General features: G+C 44.1%; 1 protein-coding gene across 10 annotated transcripts in view; it reads right to left on the bottom strand.

Annotated features, from left to right (window-relative positions):
• The window catches only part of ESRRG (estrogen related receptor gamma), a 604,250-nt gene that overhangs the window by 248,846 nt on the left and 328,957 nt on the right, over nt 1-26,447 (bottom strand). Inside the window, exon 3 of one of the 10 annotated variants that reach the window (XM_084773283.1) lies at nt 25,698-25,779. The exons of the other annotated variants lie outside the window; for them this stretch is intronic. The gene's annotated coding sequence lies outside the window, so the exon portion shown is untranslated. The remainder of the gene's footprint in view (nt 1-25,697; nt 25,780-26,447) is intronic. 10 annotated transcript variants of the gene reach the window in all.

Here is a 26,447-nt window from a genome sequence, read left to right on the forward strand (position 1 = left end):
ACTGGGGATAGGGTTGGAGACGAGACGTGCATACACTGCCTCTGTTTGCTCAAAGCAGGGCTGGACATTCACTAGTAGTTTTGCATGTGACATAAAGCCAGGCTTCTGAGGCCCGCTCTCCTCAGCAGGGACTGCCTTCCTCGATGATAGCACCTCCACTGGCATTTGCTTATCCTACCTAGTTGCTCCCAGGCCTTTAGTCAAAAATCATGCCAATTTTACTGTCTTTTTCTCTTTCCAAACCACCAGAGCTCTCTAAAGCAACTTACAGGGATGCAGTTAGATGATTTAAAGATGAGGGAATCCTTCCAACAGCCCAGAAGGATAAGAGTGAGAAAGAAATATGACCTTGAACCTACCCAAGCCTTTTTCCAGAGGTCCAGGCCCCGGGGAACCCCACAGTTTTCCCAAGGGCGCTCTGAACACCTCACACACCGTCAATCCTGTCTTAGGGTTCACTTATACAAAACAAAAGAAAGAGTTTGGCTCTAGAGTCTGGTACCGCTCTGCCTTCCCTAGAACACTGAGATTGTGCTGCTAATAACAGCATGCACCTGGAAACATCCTTCCTCTCCTTCCTCGCTTGGCCAAGTTCACCAGCCACGCCTTCAACACAACAAGAAGCCCCCAACCACCTGCCTCTGAGCTCCACACGCCAACAATAAATTAGTCCTAAACCACTGTTGTGATATTTGAAAAATATCATTGGGACGTTCCTCACCATTTTCAAACTTGTCCAACCCGTAATGTTGAGTAGAATTCCTTAGCATCAAAGGCCAGAGCGAAGGAACTTAGATGCAGCCATTTTTTGTCACATTGTATTGAAGTTGTGGAGAGATCTGCTGGGGAAGTTTGAGCACGGAGACTTTGTCAGTGATTTGTAGATTTCACTCTCAAATGTTCCTCTTCTATTTCAACTCCATTAGAACGGATAATTGAGAGCCGACTACACAGATGGGGATGCACCCATCCATCCATCCAAAAGATATTTCAAGATGACGAGAGCGACATCAAGTTCACTAACACGTAACTGAATCTCCTCAGAAGAGGCAGATTATAACAGAGTATGGAAGAAAAGATAGGAAAGCCTTCGTGTTGTGCATATCAGATGTGCCCCAAACACATTTATGAAGAGCAGCCCAGAGAAGGATTCTGCACGGGAATGCTCTGTGACTCCCAAGGCCATTCCTGACCCTAGCTCATCCATCTTCTTTACCTGCATTAAGATATTCTGATTTTTCATAATCATTCTATTACTGTTTGATAATTTAATACATGTGTATATTATATTTTAATCAAACCTTTCCCTCTCCTCCAATACCTCTGTCTCTCATCACCACTCTTCCTCTCAACTTCATGCTCTTGTCTTTAAAATATTTATTTAATATTAATACATGCATACACTATAATGCAAATAAACCCCCACAGAGTCCACTTAGTGCTGTCTGTACGTGCATGGGTTTAGGGCCATCTATTGGGCAATGGTACATGTGTAGTGTCTTAGGGCCCACATCCCTAAAGAAAGCAGTTATCCTCCTCCTCAGAAGCCATCAACTGTCAATAGCTCCTCTCCAATGCCTGCTGGGCTTTTGGTAGATTTGATTTTGTGCAGGTCTTACACACACAGTCACAGCCGCTATGAGCTCATGTGTACATCAGCCCTGTCATGGTCTGTCTTGGCTAATAGGAATCCAATGAAGGCGTCTACTCCCTCTAGCCCCAACAGAAATATTCTTAATGAAACTGTACTTTGCTGTTTTCAAAACTGCACGCCACTGAGCAAGTTGCAATATCTTCTAAATCTCCATCATTAAGGAATAGTAGCAAGTGGCATGGCTCACCTTCAAGGATGAAATTAATTTGAGAACCTAAGGCATATTTGTCATACCCAGACCAGAACTCTAGACTTCAGAGGCCCCAAAGTCAGTTGCTATATGCTTGCTTACACAAAAACAATACTTTGTTGAATAAATGACAATGAATTATCCAAGGCCTGTATCATGTGCCTTGTTTTTAGTGCTATTTGTTTTACCAGACAGGGCATCACTATGTTGCCTAGCTAAACTCTTCAAGTGAGCCCCACACCTCAGCTTTTCTAATGGCTAAGACTATAGATGCATTGCTGCTAGCTTATATATCATAAAACTTTGATGTAGAATTCCATATCCAGATTATCAATCATACACACAGATGTATAAACTTTGTTGTATCGACCAGAAGAAACATGGCTGCTAGAGAACTTGAAATTCTCTGTTTCTTACATTTAGCTCACCCAGTTCCTACAGGTCAGGCATGAAGGGTCTTCAACTGATCAAGGCTTTCGATCCCTAACACCTAAAACTGTCAGGAGCCTGATTGGTGAAGACACCTCATAGATCTTTCCTCTTAGGTATAAATGATCAGTGACAGGCCACAAGAAATCCTGTGCATCTTCATGCTAAAATGTGTTTTGTCATAAGCAACAGTCAAAGGCATTTCTACCTTTCTATGCCAGGGGCTGTTTGCACCTGTAGAGTCTAAGGTTTCTAGTTAACCATGGCACTAAGTAGCAAGCTGGAGATGCTGTGCAACCCTGGCTGGTTGCAGGTAACAGTGAGTGTAAGTGAGCTTTGCCCAGGGTCCTAAAGTGTTCTTACTCTACAGGCAGTGGGAATCTCTAGGACTCCAGAGAAGGGTCGCTTCCTGCTGCCAGAAGGAAGGCAAGCTCATGCACTTCCATTTTCTCATCTGAATAAAAACGTAGATAGCATCTGATGCAGTTGGCATGCAGGCAGTGGGCAAAGCACTGCAATCAAATGGAAAGCTAAGGTCTTCCATTCTCTTCCTCCACAACTTGACCTCAACACAAGCACATGGGAATAGTGACACACAAATCTCTTCTTCTCTCTGTGTTCTAAGGTAACAAAATGCGATGTTAACTGGAAAGCGCAGAGCTTCAAAAGCCCAGGAAACCCAGGGTCCTAGAGTAAGAGGGTTACTGGGATGAAAGAGCGGAGCTGGTTTTAACTAGGCATTCCTAGCAACCCCCTGCAAACACCGATTGGAAGCCCAGGAAATTCAACATGAACTTAGACTTCCCAGAAGTCAAGAAAATTAGGGTCTTCCTTTCTTGAAGACATGCAGCTCTCAGAATGGGGGAAGCTAAGCCCTCCTGGAACGCAGAGGGAGAGTTTCTTCCAGCTACCTCAGAAGTCAAGGTAAATGAGGTCTGAGGGAGTTCCAATGCTAAGGAACATGACAGTGCTAAAGAAGCCAATATTAACCTTAGATGTTAAAGACCGAGACAAAGGCAGTAGGAGCATCAGGCAGAAAACGGAGCCCACTCTAGGTGTGCCCTTTAGACCTCATCATCCTTTCACAGGCAAAAAAAAAAAAAAATGCTCGTTATCAATTTAGAGCATACCTTGCGGGTGTAGGGGGTCCAAAAGGAAGCCCAGGTTAGAGAACACACTGAAAAATGTGATCACGAAGCCATTTCTTGTTGTGGGTTAATTTGTGGGTACCCATCTCTCTATGGCAGGGTATTCCCAGACTCCTCCCCAGGTCCTCACTGCAGCTCTGCAAGGTGCTCCCTGCTCCGAACAATTCACTAATTCCAACTGTAAATCTTTATTATCAAGATCTTCATCTTTTCTGCCCTCACTCTCTCTGCTCCGGTGGGGGCAGGGACGATTTGTTTTCTTTCCGTTTCTGGTTATTTATAAGATATCTACTCTAGATTAGTCCTGCTTGAATGACACTCTAAATGGCTCCATTCCCCAGCACTACTCTACTTCTGATGGGAGACTGACAACCCCTACTTAGAATTGTCTTTCATGGAGCACAATGAAGTGTGAACTGCTATGAAAAGGCTTGTGTTTCACAACAAACCATCTCAATAATAAGCACTTAAAACACTTTTCATTAATATATTTCTTTGTGTATAAAACAAAAGCTTAATGCTGCAATGTGGCCTTTGACAATATACAAAAAAATAAAAATAAACACTATTTCAATTTTTAGCTAGGCGGAAATACTGAAAATGTGAGGGAGGCTTGTTTCAAATTTTACCCACACACAATCAATGCTGGCTGAAACGGTGTTGTCTCCAACCAAAATATTAAAGCCCAATAAAAAATGCAAAGGCAAAAGCATGAATTAGTAAATACAGCATCTCAACCTTTCCCTCTCAGCTGTTAGCAAATACCTGTGGTTTAGGGAGATACAGTCCTGTGTCATCCTTATCTGAATTTGCAATTAAGACTTCAGAGCCACTGATATCTCCGAAGCTTGGTGCAGCGTTCTGCTCTCTTAATTTTAAACCACTGGACCCAAATCAAATCAGGCTTTCAAATGCATTAAAAAGTACACGTCTCATGTCTAATTGACCTAATAGATAGCATGCTTTAATACAGCCCGGGCTTACTACCCATCGTAGACAGCCAGGACTTGGAGACACGCACAAACACAGGGCATTTTACAAAATGAATACAGGAAGGACAGAAGAAGAAGAAGAAAAAAAGCTTCCTTGGATAACTGATTATGAACTCATGATCACTCGATCCTCAACATAAATATAAAACAAGCAAACTTAAAATGGTTCTTTGCTACGGACCTCATCTCTTGGTCTAAATGGGCTGTGAATTATGTTGCCGTTCATGCCTGTTAATTGTCACCTCCAATAGAATGCTGCGGGCCTCTGAATGAAGCACTTAGGAGTGTTCTTTTCCAATCTCTCGTGGGCTTCTCTCAGTTTATCACAAATGAACAATCATGTTGGAAGGGGCTCCGTCTGTTTAATGTCATTAGCGATTGTTTCATAAAACAAACAGCCGCTGCACCACTCGGCAGCAGTTAATCTCACATCTAAATGTGGTGGCACTCAGGGCGCGCCTTAGACCGGCTTGTTCTCACCGTTGCAGGCCTCTTAATCTATTGCAAGTCAAGGCGCTTATCTCCGCTCTGTTCAGAGCAGGGATTTCTTTCTCCAAATACTAAACCAAATGCAGTTAACATTGTGTGTCCAGAATTGCTTTTATTTTTAACCCCTGGCTGAGCCCTTTTTTTTTTGAAAGCCATTCAAAGCCTACATATTGCCTGGACTGTTTTACAAATATTTCCTCAATAGTGACCAAGTCAAATTCTTTCACAGGTTGGCGCCTGGAAGGGAGCCTTAATCAGTGAGTTTGGGAATCCCGTCTGATAAACGACTAGACGGTGAACAGAAACACATTTACAGAGCAGGTGATGATGGGTGCCTGAAAAGTCACTGACTTCAGGGGGGGTACACTCATAGCAGAGCTGACCCATCCCCCACATGCCAGGCTCAGCTGTCAGTGTTACAGTAATTGTTGCATTCCTGATACTCATTTTGTCACACGTTGTCCGAAGCCTTCATAGGATATTAATTTTTTCCATGAATCAGGCAAATAACCAGTAAAATGATATTATTGTTATTGCCATTTCCAGTTAAAGTAATATAGGTTTAGAGAGGTGAAGAGACCTTTTCGGGGTTACCCTGCCAGCCCAGGGCTGACCCATCATTTAAAACAAGATCTACCATTAAACCATAAGTTTATGGCCAGGGTCACTCTCAGAGTGCTATCCCACCAAGTTCAACAGCCACAACCATAACAACCATTTATCTGGGAACTTGCAGGGAATTACAATTTATGAATTCATGTTCCTCTTCCTGATAACATACACCAGGCTCTTAGCAAGAGATACAAGAGAGGCCCTAGGCTGGAGTTCTGAGGCAAAAACTGCGTTTTTCTGCTCACACCTAAGTTATGAGGGCCACTTCCCAGTTAGAACCAGTGATGTTCTCAGTTTCACCCCAGTGGGAAAGGGGGGGGGGCTAGAGGCAACCTTTGTGTGCAGACTACAGCACTATACCCTACCAAGCCACCTCGGTGCCTCTACCTGCCAGCTGTCCTTCTGCTGAGGTTGTATTCTATATTTATAACCCTGTAATGCCAAGCAAAAGATACCCCAAGTATCAGGCTTATGACACTGCACAGACTAGCCACTCAGTCAGCTGGTCAACTGAAACTATTGATTGGGTAATAGTTCTGTTCCGATGATGAGGCTAGGTGTCAGTTAAAATGTAACTACTGTACTAGCACGACAGCTTTCCATTGTTGTGACAGTTGGTTAGAAAGGATCAGAGGGGCATACTTCATTTGTTTCCTTTCCTTTCTCCTGGAGAAATGCTTAGTTAGTCAGAGGGGGCAGGCACCTTTACCTCTGAGAAGGATGTCACCCCCCCCCAATCTGTCTATATCCTAATCAACCCACATTTAGTTCCCAGATCAAATGTGACATCTCCAGGGCTATAACTCTATTCTCTGTTAGTTAAATGAGATGTCACTCTGGTAGGTTTTCACAGTATCCAGTGTTTTTCCAGTTTACAGACTATGTGTACATGTCCCACCAAATTGTAAGCATCATGACAGACTGGTCTCTCTTCCATGGCTGTCTCCCTAGCATGAAGAGAAACGTCTTGTAAAAAGGTGGGGTAGTGCCTAGAATGATAGGTGTATGGATGGATAGATGGATAAATGCATGTATGTATGTATGTATGTATGTATGTATGTATGCATGTATGTATGTATGGATAGATAGATAGATGGATGAATTGATGGATAAATAGATGGATGGACACATGAATAGATGGATAAATAGATGATGGACAGATGGACAGATGAATGGATGGAAGGGTACCTTAAATTACCTTATTCTGATAACCAGTAAAAACACAAAAACAAGTATTTATGAAATAGGATACACATACCAATACATATGGAGAGTCTCAAGGATGAAGTTGACTAAGCTTCATGGCCTGAAATTTTTGGTCTTCTATCATTAGCACTTAGGAGGTGAGGACATTTTGAGTGATTGGAAACATCCTACAGAAGGGGAGGACAGTCTTTATTTAATAGAGGGCTCAGAAGACAGGACATAGCCACAACCCTCTGCACTTATGGCCAGGAGATTGATATTTTATCAAGAGACAGACTCAAGATAGGCCTTGGCCCCACCAGTAGGACAGGGTCTCTAATGGCATTTTGAGGTAGTCAGAGATGATTCGTTAACACATTATACTATTAAGAGTATATGAGGCAGGAGCTAGAGAGCCAGGGATAACTATCAGACGCACAGCAAGTCCTCTGAAGGGTTTCTGAGCTCTGTTGAGTTTCCTTCCATGAATCAGCTCAATGAGCAGCCTCAAGACATCAATTCCCTTCCCTGAGTCCACCCCAAGCTGTTGCTGAGAAGGAACATTTAGGTCCAGAGAGAAAGAACAAGAGTAGGAAGAGCTTTTCCGGAGCCTGGCTTCCTAGCACAGCCATGTCCTGAGATTGGCTCCCTAATACACCTGCCACCCTAGCACAATTCTTTTGCTCATGAAAGTGAAAACAAGAGAGTCCCACCGCTCTCACTTGCTTGCTTTCCCCTCTAGAGCTGCCATTTCCCAAGTACAAACTTGAGGCCTTCCGGGTTCACTTCTGGATTTGTCTAACTACAAGTCCCTGTTTAGTCACTGTTTCCATACAACAGACACCACCTTGAAAGTTCAATGATAGAAGCCAGGAAGCAAAACGACGGAAACATCTTAGAAATACTCTTAGCTCCTAACTTTGAGTAAATGTTTGTTGTGTGAATAAACGATACACAATTTTACTTCTACAGAAATATCTACACAGTATCTTAAAGCAGAGTGACAAATAACCAAATAGGATGGCTTGGCTTAATTTTGTTTCCATATCTTCCACCAGCACCTGCTATCTAAAACAACAAAAACAAAATTACTTAGAAATAATATAATAAAAAATATTTGACAAGGTAGCAACATTGATATTTTACCTATAGGAGCAATATACAAAGCTGGTACTTTTGGTACAGGCTTAACCATAGCCACACTGAAATATCTTTTTTTTTTTTTACATTATGATTTATTTATTTTTTTAAAATATTTTATTAATTTATTCATATTACATCTAAATTCTTATCCCATCCCTTGTATCCTCCCATTCCTCCCTCCCTCCCACTTTCCTCCTACTCCCCTCCTCTATGACTGTGACTGAGGGGGACCTCCTCCCCTGTATATGCTCATAGGGTATCAAGTCTCTTCTTGGTAGCTTGCTATCCTTCCTCTGAGTGCCACCAGGCCTCCCCTTCCAGGGGACATGGTCAAATATGAGGCACCAGAGTTCATGTGAAAGTCAGTCCCCACTCTCCACTCAACTGTGGAGAAGGTCCTGTCCATTGGCTAGACCTGGGTAGGGGTTCAAAGTTTACTGCACGTTCTGTCCTTGGCTGGTGCCATAGTTTGAGCAGGAGCCCTGGGCCCAGATCCACCCATCATAATGTTCTTCTTGTAGGTTTCTAGGACCCTCTAGATCCTTCTATTTCCCCATTCTCCCATGCTTCTCTCGCCTAAAGTCCCAATAGGATGTCCTACTTTCCTGGTAAGTGAAGACTTTCATGGGACATGCCCCTTGGGCTAGTGTCCAGATATAAGTGAATATATACCATTTGACTCTTTCTGCTTCTGGGTTAACTCACTCATGATAATTTCTCAGAAAATGCTCCACCACACAACAGGGACATATGCTCAACCATGTTCATAGCAGCCTTATTCATAGTAGCCAGAACATGGAAACAGCCTAAGTGTCCCTGAGTAGAAGAATGGATAAAGAAACTGTGGTACATTTACACTATGGAATACTACTCAGCTATTAAATACAAGGAATTCCTGAAATTTGTGGACAAATGGATTGAACTAGAAATGATCACACTGAAATATCTTAATACTTGTCAAGTACAGAAAACCCTGGCTAAGTGCTCTGACATGCCCATGCTTCCTTTCAGCTCTTAAATAGTTGGCTATGGACTTCCGGTTTATAGCTCGGAGCTGCTCTGCTTCCAGGGCGTTGCCCATGTTTCAGGGAGTTAGCTTCATGCCTTGCAGCCCTTACCCCACACAGGTATATATGCAGTGCCTACCTGTCTGACTCTCAAGTACCGCAATGACAGAATCTTCTCTTGACAAAGCGACAGCCACAGCAACACCCTACTGATGCTCTAGGCCCAGTGCTCTGTCAGTTCTCCAAGAAGTAACACTCTAGATGCATGCTAGGGTGCTACGTGGTTAATGACCCCTGCCATTGTCTCTACGAATATTCTGGGAAATGAAGCTTGCTGGGCTGGGCTGTGTAGACTGCCCGTCTCTGTGGCTGCTGAGCACTAGCTGCCGGTTGGGTGGACATTTAGTTTATGTGCACACTGTTTGCCTACTATGTCCAAGGCCCTGAGTTTGATCTCTAGCAATGAAATAAGGAAGGGAGGGAGAGAGGCTGGAAGAAGAGGAGGAGGAAAAGGAAAGGAATAGAGGGAGGTATAAAATAAAGGAGGGAGGAAATGGAGGGAAAGAGAAAGGGAGAAAGAGCAAGCGGGAAAGTAAGGAATTAAAGAGAGCATGGAGGAAGAGGAGGGGAAAGAGGGAGAGCAGGAGCAAGGAAAGGAGAGAGGAACAAGGAAAGGGAGAAATGAAAGGAGCTGGAAAGTGGTGGCGGGAAGAGGCATCGACTGACGCTCTGCAGTAAGATCTTTTCCAATAATTTTGTGATCTATGATCTGACTTTCTACCTCCCAAATGTTCTACCCTCTAAGCGTAGAAGCAGAATAGCACACACAGTACACAGCTGTGTCCAAGAAACTGACTGGTCATTCAGATAGCATAATGGGCAAACACTGAGTTCTCTCAGGACTACTCCAAGGAACACCGAGGGAGACAGACTGTGTTCCAAAGACTTCGCTCCCTGATCAGTACTCATCACGTATAGAGTAAAGGGGCTACTTCAAAGTGGACTAGCCAAAAGCTGGGCAGGGCGCAATTGTACTGGCAACTGGGGCTTGTGAACATTTCAGTTTAGCGTTCTCATTTTGGTTTCATTTCTAAATGCGTTGAATGACAAATCATGCAAGACTTTAATTTTAAATAATATACAGGGAGTTAACGTCTTCAGTTGTCCACAGGGGGTGCAATGATTTCAAGAACTCACTAGGAAAAACAAACCCTTAAGTCATATGTGGTGGCTCATACCTGTCTTATTTCAGCATTGAGGAGACTGAGGGAGGTGATCAAGGAAAGCCTGGGCAACGGCAAGAGATTGCCTCATGTGTCATTCATGAATTGGCAATCCACTACATCTGCATTCTGTATTGAATTCCAGGCTTGACTGATCTATAGAAAAGACCTTGTTTCAAACACACACAATCTCTCTGTCTCTCTCTGTCTCTCTGTCTCTGTCTCTGTCTCTGTCTCTGTCTCTGTCTCTGTCTCTCTCTCTCTGTCTCTCTCTCTCTCTCTCTCTCTCTCTCTCTCTCTCTCTCTCATACACACACACAAAATCAAATGCACACACAGGTGTGCATCTTTATTATTTGAAAAGTTATTTGCTTCCTGTTGCAATGGTAATGATAATCTTAAATGTTTTCGTTTTACCAAGTCAGGTTTCTTTAAAGTTTCTAACCAAGAAGTAAGATGCAGGGTGAGGGGAAGAGAGGGAGAGTTAGAGCTGGGAGAGAGACTAAGAGAAAAGCCTTAAGAACAAATCAGTAGAGGAAACAGCAGTGAGAGGAAGAAAACAAAGGTGGAGGCCTGGCAGAGGGGACATGGGACACAGAGCCATCATGCACGGTGGGCGTGAACTCTGTCTGAGGAGCCAGGCTAAGTAGGCAGCAGGAGTAATCTTAAACAGGTACTTTGTTTGCATTATCCTTGCTCTCTCTCCAGTCTCCTCTTGAGCCTCCTTATTGGGAAGAACCCACTGGAAACCAAAAGCCCAGTTTTCCTGAGTATAGGGCCAGTAAGAAAAGATGAGCCTTATTGGGACATGGGGCAAATGAGCGATGTCGGTCACGGAAAATAAGAGAGAGTGACAGTGCTGGTGGAAGGTATCACAAACAAAGTAGCTGTGGGGTTGAAGAGGACCCAACACAATCCATTGCCAGTAATGATGATAGAAATAGCTGCGTGTCCGCCATTTTTATTGTGTTTCATTATTCTAAGGTCCATGCACTCATTCTTCACAGAAGGGCCGGGGGCTACAGCTCAGCTGGTCCTGTCCCCTAACATGGGCAAGGCCTTGGGTTTAGTCCCAACCATCACATAAATAAGACGCAGCCCGGCGCACCTGTTCATCATGGCGCCCGGAGGTAAAGGCAGTAGGGTCTCAATCTCCAGGACATCCTGCGCACAGTGCATTTGAGGCCAGCCTGACTTACATGAGACCCCATGTCAAAAGCCAAACCAAATCTTAAAAAAAAAAAAAAAAAAGCCATCCTCCCAGTTGCCTCGTGAGTCAGGCCCGTCTGTCCATTCACGCCAGGTGTTCTGAGGAGGGATCTGCGAAGGCGAGGCTCGCTCACTTGCCTGAAGCTACAGCATCTGTGCAGCAAGCTGCTCCCTAGTGCTTTCTGGAAAGCTCCAGGGCCCTGCTCTCTCATAAGCTGCTCAGTGAGGTAAAGGTAGTCCTCAGCAGAGTAGAGAACACGAACAGAAAGCTGACAAAACGCCCGGCGTGTGGAGAAACATGAAGCACTGGCATCACCAGACAACTCAATAATAACCAGACAACAACAACTGACCACAAAGATGATGCTGGTGACTCGAGACAAGGCACACATTCAGGAGGCCGTGGTTATACAAGGGAGTGGTGTGCTGACGTCATTATGTGGAAGAGGGAACTGAGAAAAAGTCAGATAACAGGTGGAAACCTTGCCTGTCTATTAACAACTCTGTGTGTGTGTGTGTGTGTGTGTGTCTGTGTGTCTGTGTGTGTGTGTGTGTCTGTATAGTGAGGAGCAGGCTCAGTATTATGCCTTGGAGTCTGCTTTTTGCGAGGCCACAGCATGCACCATCACCTTGCAGAGTGTTGGGCACGCTGTTCCCACCGTGTGGCTTCTGAGCTGGGCCCTGGACTGTGGCTGAACTCCGGGTGCCAGTCTGTGAGAACACGGCTCTATGGTCACTCACAGATGGCGCGTTACAGAGCCCTGCTTCTCCGCCTTCTTTTTCACCTTTCATTTCTTGCTACTGATATAACTTTTTTATGCCACCAGCAAGAGAAACACAAACTGAAAATATCTCAGGGCAGTGGAGGTAAAAATAGAATGCAGTAGTAAAGGGAAGGCGTCGCTGTCACAAATCTTGTAAGGCAAGCCTGTCAGCTCGTGATCTCTTCATTCAGCAAACTTGTGTCCGCCAAGGATCACACACAGGTGAACCCATGAAGAAACAACCCGATGGCGGGGATTAGACTAGCACCATGCATGCCTGGCTGTCTCTCTTTCTCTCAATACGTTCTCAACTTACCACAAGGCTGAAGCTGGTGACTCGCGACAAGGCACACATTCAGGGGGCCATGGTTATACAAGGGAGTTGTGTGCTGAGGTCATTATGTGGAAGGGGGAACTGAGAAAAATTCAGATAACAGGTGGAAACCTTGCCTGTCTCTTAACAACTCTGTGTGTGTGTGTGTTTGTGTGTGTGTGTGTGTGTGTGTGTGTATGTGTGTGTGTGTGTGTGTGTGTGTGTGTGTGTGTGTTGCTGGTGGAGGCCGGAAGGGGACAGCAGACCCCTGGCACTGCAGTTGGAGATGGCGTGAGCCATCATGTGGGTGCTAAGAACTGAACTTGGGTCCTCTGCCACAGCAGCAAGTGCTCTTAGCAGCTGAGACATCACCCCAGCCCCTTCTTGATTCTTCTCACAGAAGGCCCATTTCTTCCTTTCCCTTTTTGATACCCCTTGTCTAGGAACTAGGCATTGCTGGGACTGAAAAACCAACAATAATATGAAGACAGCTGTTTGTTCATTTCCTGGTACCTCCCCAGTGCCACATAAACTTGCTGTGGACAGCAGCGCTGTCTGCAGCTGAACCTCCAACACTTTGACAACCTTTATCTGACTTTTGCAAAGACTTATTGAGATTGGATGACATGGCAATGAGTATTTCATTGAGCAGCAAGAGGAAGTCTTTAACATGTATGAAAAAGTACACCAAACGCCCCGCTCACTGGCAGCGTTTCTGTATTATAGAAAGACACACGGAGTCTCTTCTATTCATCACTGTCCGAAACGTCTCTCTTCTCTTATGTCAGGCATGACTCAGACCGAATGCCTTTGGCTATAGAGCCAGGGTTCTCTAGTCGTGATTAGGTTAGCGCAGTTGTCCTGGAACTGATTGTGATTATTATATAATCGCCTTTCTGATACACAAAAACCTCAAAGAAGCTCGCTCCCGTCACTTCCAATCGTTGAACTTGAGAACAGGGCCCCTCCGTGCTTCCCTCACCCTAGACGCAAGGGCATCGGCAAGGAGGCTCAAGACAAGGAAAGGCATGGGTGCAAGGTCCTGACAAGGGGACGGCCTGCCTGAGGGGGCTGGGCTTGAGTGCTGTTATCATGCTGACTCAGCAAACCATCCCCCCCTTAACAAGCCTTCCCGTTTCCTCTTTGCGCATGCACATTTTAGAAGCCACACTGGCATCTACAAAAAGAAAGAAAATAGAAAACTCACAAAAGAGTGAGGAACTGACCACTTCTCTGAAACCTAAGCCAGAGGGGAGATTTCTCTTAATTATAAAAATATCGCCCAATAATAATGACAACTTGCAGAGCTCAACTTCTGCTGACATTCTCATATATGTCCTTTCTAGAAGGGACGACGTTTCAGGCAGCCTGCTGCCTGAAATGCCACCCAGATAGGTGGCCCACAATCTAATCACCTGTGGTGTTTATCATATGGTAACAATGCGTTTAAAGTTATTTGAATAACAAGATAGTGGGTTTTTTGTCAGCTATAGCTCCATGATGTCTGTGATTTTCAACATATCTCATGGTGGAAAAATAGACGCAATCTTTAAGCCTTTGATTGCCACTAGCACAGTTTACTTACAAAGAGACTTAACTTGCTCAAGGCCCGGCGGCGGAAAGCTGAGGTGGAGGACAGACACATGCCTGTGGCTAGGTGACAATACGAGTGCCTCAAGACAGTCTGCTCTGGTTTTCTTCTTCAGACATTCTTTCCCATTAGAAGCATTTAATTTAATTCTGGTTTCCAAAAATGAAGTCTGTATTGTGGCCAGGGGTCAAGCCAAGCAACAGAACTATGCTCTGTTTAAAAAAAAAAATGTGGGGCTGAAGACTCAGTTCATTGGTTTAGAGCACTGACTGTTCTTTTTCCAGAGGACTTGGATTTATTTCCCAGCATCCTCATGGTGACCCACAAGCATCTGTAACACCAGCTCCTAGTGATCCAACTTCCTCTTCTGCCCTTCTTGGTCACTAGGCGTGCACGTGCCATGCAGACACACACGCAGGCAAAATATACATAAAATATACTTTTTAAAAGTTAAAAGTAGCATGTTGAGGTGGCTCATAGCTATGAACCTGACTGCTAGGGAAGCCGAGGCAAGAGGCATACTTAATACATTCCAGGCTGGCCTGAGCTACAGAATCACACCAGGTATTAAAGAAAATTTCAAAATATGATTGAAAAGTGAAATTTATATAGTTCACAAATCAGTTCTTCCATAAGAAGACTGAGAACCAATAGAGAGCTACTCCTGCTATAATGGGTTTACAATAAAATAAATAAATAAAAATAAAAATAAAAGTCAGTGAAGCCCTAGAATAGAACCATTACTGTAGTGTGTGTGTATGTGTGTGTGTGTGTATGTGTATGTGTGTGTGTATGTGTGTGTGTATGTGTGTGTGTATGTGTGTGTGTGTGTGTGTGTGTGTGTGTGTGTGTGTGTGTGTGAACCTGTGATGTGCTGGGGCATTTAACCAGGTTGCCTTCCATCCTCACCAAAATCCTGCGAGGAAACTATCATGACCACACTTTCCAGGTACAAGTTCTCTGAGAAATGTTTTATGACCACAACCAGGCCATAGCTGTTGAGTACAGACCCTGCCACCATGTGTATGAAGAGTTGGCTCAAAAGGAAAAATTGTGTCCTCATTTATTCTGTAGTACCAACCTGCCGTGGAGAAAAGGCTGGCTTGAAATCTCGGGAGATTGAGTGAATCCTAATATCATCATGTAAAACTCCTTTTAAAACGAATTTAAGCCAGCCAATATTTAATCTTTAAAACAGAGTTATGATAATGATATGCATTAGGCAGAAATCAGCCAGCACACAATTGTATGAATGTGCTAATCTCAAAAGACCCAAATTTTTTACAACAAATACTTAGGTTGGGATTATATTTCATATAATACTACTCAATATCTGCTTATTCTTAAACAGCCAACAATAGATTCAATGTCAGGTCCCTCCTACAATTACTTATTTATCTTTGTATCTGCCCATCCATCCACCTACCCATCCATCCATCCATCCATCCATCCATCTACACATCCACCTACTCACCCACCCACTTATCAGTCCATCCATATAACCTTCTATTCCTAACCTCCCTCTTTCTCGTCTTCAGTGCCCTCTCCCTTTTTTCTCCATTTCCTCCCTCTTTCCCAAGTTTATCAGCCATATTTACTTATTTTGCCCTAGGTTCTGAGATAGATAAACAATCCTCTTTCATTTATAGTTCTACTTTGTTATAAGCAATTTTTTAGATACATGTTTTTATCAAATGAACCAAACCCAGCATTATTTCAATTAAGAGGATATTTTTTAAAGTCCAAATAAATAAGAAAATGTTACTTGTTTTTTCTATTCCTTATACTAGTCTAATAAAGATGCACATTAATTTTTAGCATAAATATACATATGCTTATAGCCATATGTAAAGAGATTCAATTGGAAAATTAAAATCAGGCACACTCCTAATTTAGTGCCTTATTATCTTTGTCATAGCATGTGCACACAGTTACCTAATAAGTAAAATATGTAGAACAAGGCAGAAGAGCCCTGCCCTCGGGGGATTTATAATATATTCTAATGTATTCTAATGGTGTGTGAAATATATATCTAAAGTCAGAATTTGTCAAAATTTTGTAACTGGGAGATGCTGATAACTATGTGGGAGTAAGCATTTAAAATATTCGTGCCACAGGGAAATAATAGGTGTCTTTATTTCATGATGCTCATGTGTTGCATTTAAAAGCTTCCCCCTGCTATGCAATGAAAACAGTTAATTGGCCTAGAAATATACAGAAATATTTTCAAGAAGTACCATAGGATAAGCCAGGCAAGGCAGCACATGCCTGTAATTCTCGTACTTTCGAGGAAGATGCAGGAGGATTAGGGGTTTAGGGCCAGCCTTGGCTACATAGTGAATTCCACACCAGCATGGGGTCCACAAGAAGAAAAATAGCAACAATAGAAGAAATAGCAAGAGTTGGCTGTCTATTGGCTAGATCTGGGTAGGCGTTTAAAGTTTACCGCCTGTAGTTGAGTGGAGAGTGGGGTATGACTTTCACACGTACTCTGGTGCCCCATATTTGACCACGTCCCCTGGATGGGGAGGCCTGGTGGCACTCAGAGGAAGGATACCAGGCTACCAAGAAGAGACTTGATACCCTATGAGCATATACAGGAGGAGGAGGAGGTCCCCCCTCAGTCACAGTCATAGGGGAGGGGAGTAAGGGGAAAATGGGAGGGAGGGAGGAATGGGAGGTTACAAGGGATGGGATAACCATTGAGATGTAACAAGAATAAATTAATAAAAAATTTTTAAAAAGGAGTTGGCTGACTTAAATGGATATGTTTGTATACTTTGGCATTTTTCCTAAACTTGTGTTCTGAATGCTAATGGGATTAATAATGTAAAATTCAGACCTTAAGAGATATGGTAAATCCATAGTGCCTTTAACAGAGGGCCTGAGTTCCAGTCTTACCTCACAGAACAAGATGATGACCGTGTACTTTCTCACAGCCTCAGAGGACAGCACTGCACTGCCACCAGCTAATAACAGCTCTGTAAAGGTAGCAGTTTGAAAATGTTAGCACCTATAGGAGCCAGGCAGGTACCAGACAGTTTCAAGAAGTACAGTGTAGTGGGACCTATGCAAAGCCCCGTGGCAGTGCACGCTCTGTGCACAGCACATGGCCGCTGCTGCTCATGGTTGGGCGAAACAGAGACAGGGCAAAATGTGTGTATGCAGCCCACAGGCAGCCAGTCAGTACAACCAGGCCTGTAGGATTGCAAAGGCAATTTCCAGACTAAAGTATGTCGTGGGAGTGTGGAGTTCCCCGAAGAACTCAATTCCTGCATCCCAAAGGAATTCAGCAATTCATTCAAGTAGAAGCCACACCACACATAGCTACTCCCACAAGATTAAAAAAACCACTACAGCCTGGGGGAAAGCAAAAATCTTCTAGCTGGCTGAAGCCTGACCTGTGTCCATTGCTCAGAGCACGAGGAGACACAATATTCTAACTCTAAAACAACAACAGTGAAGGACCCTATTCCTCTCCCTGACATAATTGTTAATCTGCTCAAGCTTTTTTATTTATTTTATTTTATACTTCTCAATATTACAGAACAGGATCTTTTGCACAAAAGTTTCATGCTATTTTCCAGTGGCCTGTGAGAAAGTGTTATAGAGCAGGGCAGTACAGTGAGTGAGTGATTTTTTTCACTCACCAACATCTCCTGGCTTTAGAAGCAGGTTCCCAAATAGCGGAATGACCTAGCCTGGTGTTACATGACCCAAAGCGCAGCTGAGAAATGCACTGGGACAGCAGCCGCTCACCAAGGACACACTGGCTTGCTTGCTTTTCCTCTCTCTCTCTCTCTCTCTCTCTCTCTCTCTCTCTCTCTCTCTCTCTCCTCCTTTCCTTCTTTCATTTTGAATTAAGCTGATATTTGATGTTCTTGGGAAAAGTACAAAAGAAGTACTCCTTGGGAGAAAAATCAGAACCTTATTGCTTTCATAAATTATTATATTTTATAACACACACATATACATACACATATATATCTTTCTGTCATCTCTGGGCTACCATGGCCATGTCTTTTGATGCTCAGTAAGGTTACTAAAGGACCTCATCTGGCCCTGAGCTTATTGCTTACATATCTAAATTTTAGACAGAAAAGTCCAACTGGCAATTAGGGTAAAAAGCAAAATAATGGCCTGGTAAGGTGGCACATGCCTCTAATCCCATCACTCAAGAGGTGGAGGCATGTGACTCTCTCTAGGCGGGAAATACTAGCCTGGTCTACATATCATCAAGTTCGAGGCCAGGTTACAAAGTGAGACTCTGAGTCAAAAAACACCAAACAAACCAAAGGACAACAAACAAAACTCAATAAAGGAACCTCAATCAAGAAAAGAAAAATCCTCTTAAATTACATACATTTTTCTAAAATACTCATAGTAAAAAAAGGTACTGTTAACTGTTTTTGTTTAAAGATGTAGGAATTTAAAAAGTGGATGGGTTTAAAAAGCAGATAAAAGACACACAACGAGATTCATGCGCTTTGCACACAGACATAAAACTTCGTTTTAGCTTGAAACTTTCCCTAGAAAAGCCATGAACCAGTCCAAGAGACATCTAGTGTTATATCCTCCACACCCAGAAACATTAGTTGTGGCTAACTGTGGGTATGCTTTTGTATAAATGATATTAAGTGGACCCAATCAGAAAAGAAAAATGAAAGAGACTCTGTCAGGACTTCAATAAAAACCCAGCGGATAGCAAAGCGCTTGCAGGTCCCCAGCAGGCAGGCAGCATGCCTGTATGTAGGAGAAAGCTATCTTCCAGGAAGTCAAACTTGGATCTTTCTGAGGAAGCAGCTGCAGATGAGCTTGTTTTGAGGCTAAAGGAAATGAGACGTGCCATGGAGGGTCCAGGGTATCAATGCACCGTGCACTTTTGAAATAAGAAGGCCTGTATGAAGCAGGGCGCCCAGAAACTCACACTCCTGAGAGACAGCAGCCCCACCGCAGCAGCGCGCTGAGGTATGAGGGGATTCCCACACAAGCACCAGATAACTGTAACAGTGAAAAGGAATAAAAAGTGACTCAGGAGGTCAAGTTTGACTTACTGTATAGTATTTCACTCCTATCAGTGGCCAGTTCTGTCAAAAAGCACACTGAGGCAGTATTTAAAGATGAACGCTTTCCTCCTGTAAGAGTTGCATTGCTTTGGACACATCCTTTCTGACATTAGACCCTACATAGACAGTTTGCACATTTTTTATTTTAGAAAGCTTGGGGAGCTTTCTCTCAGAGGCACCTGCATAGGGGCTTTGCGGCTCTCCCTGCTGGCCGCTCTGAGGGGTGGACTGTCTGCAGGGTAGCCAGAGAGAGCTGACCTCAGCCTTTCTGAAGGTGATGATTTACCTCATGTCAGACGTTCACAGCCAGGGCCACCCTTTAGCTCACGTGCGTGCCGTTTGTGTCAAGCGTGTGAAGAAGGCACGGGAGGTTTCATTGCATGGTGTGGCTGGAGGTTATAAATTACAAAAGCCATGCAAAGTTTTCCTGTGGCATCCATCATGCTGTACACTTTATGAATGAGTGGTTGTGGCTCGGGCCTCCAGAGCCGCCTCTCTCCCCACTGTGCACAGAGAAGAGAAAAGGTCTCCAAAGACACTGTCATAGACAGAGCCACTGTTTCCAAACAAAACCTCGGAAGTCACGCACACATAACGTGTCGAGCGTATTAGTGACCGGGGCTGTAATATGATGTTAACAGCGCTTTCCCGGACTGTCTGAGCTGGGTCTGTAGGGGAACATGGAGCCAGTTAATTAAGGCAAGGAGAAAGTGGACAGTTGTCATCTAAGCTTCTTCTTACTATTGTTGCACTTGTCACTTCTACTGCTTAAAAAAAAAGAAGGAAAATATAGAGAAATAATGTCATTTTTAGACTTTAGCTGTTGCCTTCACTTTCTCTATTGACTGGGATCTAAGACCAGGCCATTGTCACGTCTCCCCACACCATGTGGGTACATAGAACCCCCATTAGTTATCTCCACGATCTGTTGTACAGTTAAATACAACATCTCAGTGAGCAATATGTCTTGCCTGTCCACTGACATCATGAAGTCTCTAAAAGAATAAGAATGTGTGTGTGTGTGTGTGTGTGTGTGTGTGTGTGTGTGTGTGGCAGACATGCCTGCAGTGTGTGAATATGTGTTCTTGTGTTCTATGTGGGCACATGTGTACAGGCACACAGATACGCATGAGGACCTGCATGTGGGCATCAGAGGTCAATGCCAGGTGTCTCCCTCAGTTGCTCTCTGCATTACTTACTGAGGCAGGCTCTCTTGCTGAACCCATAGCTCCCCAATTTGGCCTGTCTAGCCAGCCAGCTTGCCCCAGGGAAGTCTGTCTCTGTCTCCTAAGGGCTGTGATTACAGGATGGCCACCAGACCCTCTGGCTTTGATGTGAGTTCTGAGGGTCCAGTCTCTGGTCCCATGCTTGAAGGGCAGATACTTTATACACCATGCCATCTCCCTAGCTTGGGATGGCATATATTTTTTAAAAGCATTTTTTTTTGTCAGTTTACCACCTATTTCTGCCCTCACTACTACTGTGTTCACTGAGGTTGCTGGTTGTTCCTCAGTAACGCCATGGCAGAAGATTCTAAGCTTGCCACTTCTGTCCTTGCCTTGATTCTGACAGAGCCAGTCTGATAGATTTTTAACAGGGAGCTATTGCTGCCTTCTTTATTGTTGTAAGTCTTTATAATACTTTGCTGTTCTCATTAGATGAGGGGTGAACAGCATAATGCGTCCCTACAGATCCCCTTTGTCCCAGCCCAAGCCGACATTCAGACCCTTTCTCTTTGGTGTTCCCATCAATATTTCCTAGAAACAAGTCCAACAGCTGCCAGCAGTCACTTGCAATGTCCCAACTCTTTCCTTCCTAGAGTACGGTGACTTCTTCTGTCCATGACCCCAAGACGCATATGTCCCAACTTATCCTACTTCCTCTTACCTCCAGGGCTGACTAAGTTACAACCCAAGGATTTCCTGGGGTCTCTAGCTGTCCCCGTGCTAGCACCTGCTACATTCACATGCCTCCCTGTCTTGGTGTTAAGGGTTTGGATGGCGCCTCGCTCACACCCATCCCATGCAGTCTGGCACAATTCCCACTCTGCTTTATCATGGAATAAGTACATGCCGAATGACAGTTTCTACAATTTGTAGACTATTTGAATATCCAACAGGCTGGCAAAGAAAAGCCTTGATGGAAACCCTTTCAAATATATCGGTGGTCAGGGATTCTTTAGCATTGGGGAGGTGAAGGAGAAGTCCAGGACCACTCAAGACTATTGTAGAATGTAATGAAAAGAACCAGAAGAACCTCCCCCCGCCCCCCCACGCACCTGCCCCCCTCACCTCCCATTCTCCTCCCCCCACCCCCAGACTCGGCTAAGAAGAAGATGGTGGTGCGCTTGAGAGTGATTGCAAAACAGACAGGAGCTATCACTAGGAACTAGGTCTGATGGGGAGCAGCGGGTCCCAGACGCCCACATCAGCTGGGAGGGACATGCTCTGGAAGATAAATGAGGGCTTAAAAGTCAGAAGATAAAAAGGGCACTGCCAGGCAGTTTTTACTGGAGGCTTGTCTCCACACCCAGCCATCTCTTCACCTTTTGAAGTTTATCTATCATTGCTTTGAATTTATCCTTCCTTCTTTCTGGCCAGGTACTACTGGTGTGATCAATGGGCAGGGCCGTGATTTACCCGGGAGCTTGCCTATTCAGGCTGTAATCAGTGGTGACGTAGTTTGTGACAGTTCTACATAAAGGATGAGTAACATAAATAAGGTGCATTGTATATTATGGGGTAATAGAATATACAGCACCACAGATCATCTGCTCCACCACTGGGGACCCGGGATTTAAGCCCATGAGCGATGGCAGGCTGAGGTGAAGCTAAAACTCTGCCTAGCAACTCATCCCATTCTTCAGTGGCAGCTCGGCAGTCCATCATGACGCAGCTCAGCATGAAGACTGTCTCTGCAGGAGCTCAGGAAGGCCCTCCATACACAGGCAAGATATCACGGGCAGCATCCAGGGTGTCATCTTAGTTTTCAGACCATTTATCTTGCCAAGGGCGGTTTTCTTTGCCACGTGTTATAGAAGACTGCAAGCAGCTGATGAGAATCATTCAGTGCAATAAAAAGAACCATAGGCCTGGGAACAACCTGAGCCCAGAGTTTGGTACCATTTCTAAATAGGAATGTTCTGCTGTGAGAACCAAGGACATGGTGGTTTCCAGGTCTTTAAGGTGGTAATGTTGTGTTGTTCATCTCCACAGGCCCCACCTCTAACAACACCACAGACATGTGGCCAATCATTCATCCCCTGTCCCCCACGTCACCTGCAACATTGCATCTACTATTCTGATGGCTCAGAGGGCTGTTTCCCTGACCAGCAGACCCTGTGTGCAATGTGTATACTCTTATCACTGAGGGGCACATTGGCATCTTTCCTACTAGGTCTCCCTGGCTGATGCCGACATATGCCTATGACCAAAGCAGTTATCAATAGCCAAACCTAGCAGCGCCTGAAGCCTGAAACTAAACCTTGGCTGCCTTTGCCTTCTTGGTACTAGTCTCTGCAAATTAATCATCCAAAGAGCAATAATCAGGAGGTATTTTAGAGGCACTTGGGGTAGCTGGTCTCAGACCCGTGGAACTTTAAAAATTCACCCATCAGAAACTATTGAAGGCTGTTATAACTTGGCTCCTTGAGAACAGCTTTTGGTAGTTCTGTGTGTGGGCCTACTCCACAGTGTTCCTAAGAAATGAGTGGTTATAAAAAACATGCATGCATGGGCAGGTGAAGATAGTCATGTGCAGTGAAGTAGACCCCAGAAAGAGCTCCAAAGCACAAATGAACCCTGAAAATTGGTTCTACTTGAGACAAAAGAGCTAGCCTGTGGTACTTATATACAGACTGGTCATTAGTGCTCTGAGAAAGGATGCTCCTTGGGAAGGGTCACTCCTGTAGAGAAAGTCAACTGTAGGCTGGTGTCTGATCCGAACTGATATATCTACGACATAGTCCCTACACCTAAGGCTCAGGAAACATCATGGAAGAGGGGGCAGAAAGACGGTAAGAGATTGTAGGCACCAGAAGACTGGGATAATGTCTCCTAGAAATGACAGGGCAGCTGGTCCTTGAGAGCTCAATGGCTAACCTAAAGAAGACCTGACAATAATTGTGCCAGTAAACATACCAAAGTCGGTGGAGGAAAATATCCCAAGGCCCCACTCCTAGGTGAAGAGCTGTGGTCAGTCGGTGGCTGCTGAGAGAGATTCAGTCTTCTCCAGGAAAGAGGCTGCCCATGGGTTATTAAATCCAACGCGATAAACCCTAAGCATATGTATGTGTGCATGTGCATGCACACACACACACACACACACACACACACACACACACACACACACAAGCATGTGGGGGTGTGCGTGGGTGTAAAAATAAAGAAGATGTAATGAGGAAGTGTGAAGAATGGAAGGATTTAGAGGGGGAGAGGGAAAAATAGAAATAATGTAAATATAGTGCTCATCCATGAAAATTTCAAAAACAGGAGGAAAATAAAAAGAAAAGCTTTTAGTTTCTTTTAGAAGTATAATTACAAGCTTATATTTTAATGGAAATATATACATATGCATATACAATTTACCACTTCTTCCTGACTATTTAGTCCCTAATGTCAAACAAATTATAATTATCTTAGCGATTACAAAAACGGAGGCAATATTCATACAGGTAGATATTAGCAGGAGACTAGGATCCCGTTTTGCTTTGGGGGAATGACTTTGGACCACTGGCATTTCTCCCTAAGAATCCAATTCTAAGTAATGAAGATGCCAGTGCACCACTGTGTGAAAGGTCAAACGAGATGGCTCATGGAAGGTCACCGGCTCCCACTGCATCCCATCCGCCCTACACTGAAGCAGCACCACTGATTCCTTCTCCTGCCCTTGTCCGACATGAAGAACGAAGGAAAGAAAGAAAGAAAAAAGGAAAGAAGGAAGGAAGGAAGGAGGGAGGGGGATGGACATGCTTTTGTAGCTCAGATCTATAGATTAAAAAAAAAAGGTGCACTAGGAGAGCCCACATAGAAACTGGCTCATGTGCCTTAGCCAGTGATTAAACCTTAATACAAGTTGACAGTTTTAATTTTTATATCAATATCGCCAGGGCCTATCACTCACATTGCGGATTGTAAGCTTAAGAAATGCAATTTAAAGACAACAGAAGCCCTGTCACAGGGCTGACATCCCCAAAATAGAAAATGCTTCAGCGCCTAAGCTTTGAGCAGGGGTGACCTGCAACTCTTCTCCTGAAACAAGTGGACAGGATGGATCCTGGGGATGTCACGGTGCTGGTGAGGTTCAAATATTGATCACGTGAGAGGATTTCTCATAGAGTACTAAGTATTTGGAGACAGGCTAAGTTAAGCTAAGTCATGGGTTAAATTGGCTGAAAACTATTCACACGTTATCTTTTTAGTGGTCACGGAAAGTGTGTGTGTGAGTGTGTGAGTGTGTGTGTGGTGAGTGTGTGGTGAGTGTGTGTGTGTGTGTGAGTGTGTGTGTGTGTGAGTGTGTGTGTGTGTGTGAGTGTGTGTGTGTGTGAGTGTGTGTGTGTGGTGAGTGTGTGAGTGTGTGAGTATATGTGTGGTGAGTGTGTGTGTGTGTGGTGAGTGTGTGAGTGTGTGTGTGTGTGTATGTGTGAGTGTGTGTGTGTGTGGTGAGTGTGTGGTGAGTGTGTGTGTGTGTATGTCCATCGTTATCTTCATTTGATGGCAGAGAAAGCTACAATGAAGACGACCTGGGGCACCCTCATCTTTAAAGCCATGGCTCTATGCTAATATCCATTTTCTCCATATGAGAGCAAACACACAAGGGCAGTGGCATTCTATAGATGAGAAAGCATCCTCCTCCAGAGGAAAGTGAACCACCAGTGACAAGAGGAATATGGAAGTAGGTCCCCAAGCAAGAACTTTTGCGCACACCTTAGGTGCTTCCTAGGCTGTCTGTAGCAAAGGGATTGGGATGTTTTCAGAAGTAAAGCGCCCTCACTTTATGTGTTCATAAGATCAACGCATTATCAGAATGGGTTCCACACATTTTCATCTCCGACCTAAATTTAAGCAGTAAGTAAATTCTAAAGAAAACAATTCTGCACTTGCATCTAACACTGTACACCAAGCACTTGCACCCTAAACCCAAGCTAATCTCAATAAGCAATGTCACTACCTCAGCATCTTGCCCCCAAGCAAGCAACAGACACACCCATACTGTTGGCAGCCGACTACTTGAATTTCTATACTGTCTAATATGACCATTCTTCCACTCAGAAAGTATTTATTAAGCTTCTACAATGTACTACTTTGGCCAACATTAAGAAGACATCCCAGAAAAGGAAATCAGGAATAATAACCTCCCAATCTCTGCCCCAGTCCTTGGTAGAGAGCAAGAATGGAGAAATTTGGCAAACATTCTTAGCTTTTTTTCTCTGCAAGAGCGTCAGCTTTCTTCCAAGCAGATAATATATGCTTCATTCACAAGCTTTCAAAACAGCCTTTTTTCTCAATGCCCAGAAAGAGATCTCACCACATGAATACATGCTGAATGGGCTCCATCAAGTGGGTCCGCTAATGTTTCATTTGGGGGCTTTTGCTTTCCTTTTGCTAACACACACTGCCATGCTTCAAAGGACCTCAAGTCATCCAACTCAAGCAAGCAGAAACAAGGCAGTCCACATACATACCCCCCTGGAGCCCCAGTGCAAGCAGATCACCTCTCCATACACAAATATGGCCCTCTCCGCTTCTGCGTCCTTCTGTAACAACCTGAGGAAACCAGGCAAGCAAGCTGGTAAGGCAGAACTCACAGAGCAACGGAACACCTGACTCTCTAGCTGATTTCTAGATGGCTCTTTGGAACTGTTAACTTGCAGAGTAGGAGACAGACTGCCCAGATTCATGTTTGTGTCCTGCACAGTGGAGACACATGCTGTGGGCAAATGTTGGCAATTGCAAGGTGACATGCTCCTGAAAACTCTGAAGGTCATCAAGTCTTACTGGAGGTCACCTGGCTTTGCTGGCACCTTGGCTGATAAAGGAGAGTGTTTTGTTTTGTTATGTTTTGTTTTTTGTTTTTGTTTTTTGAGAGACTAAGGAGGATTTTAAAACAATCAACCCGGACCAGCTTTTGAAAATCTGTCTCTTTTTTACAAAAATATTTATTATGTACTATTTCTTAACTTTAAACAAAAAAAAGGGGGGATGATTTCATATGACTATCTGTTTATTTGCAACATTTGTGTGAAAGCAAACAGGAACAGATTACAAAGGCTTCCGTTTTTGAGACAAAACACACAGGCACTTAAATGTAACAAGGCTGGTAGAGCTGTCCTTTAAACCCCCTGTCACCTGGGCCCAGGGACAGATCTGCACTTGTTATGGGATGACAGAGTAAGCTACTCATGACACTGCCACTTGTGAGTAATGGCACAATT

This window comes from Acomys minous, assembly GCF_964271855.1.
Source record: "Acomys minous genome assembly, chromosome: 1".
Classification (NCBI taxonomy): domain Eukaryota; kingdom Metazoa; phylum Chordata; class Mammalia; order Rodentia; family Muridae; genus Acomys; species Acomys minous.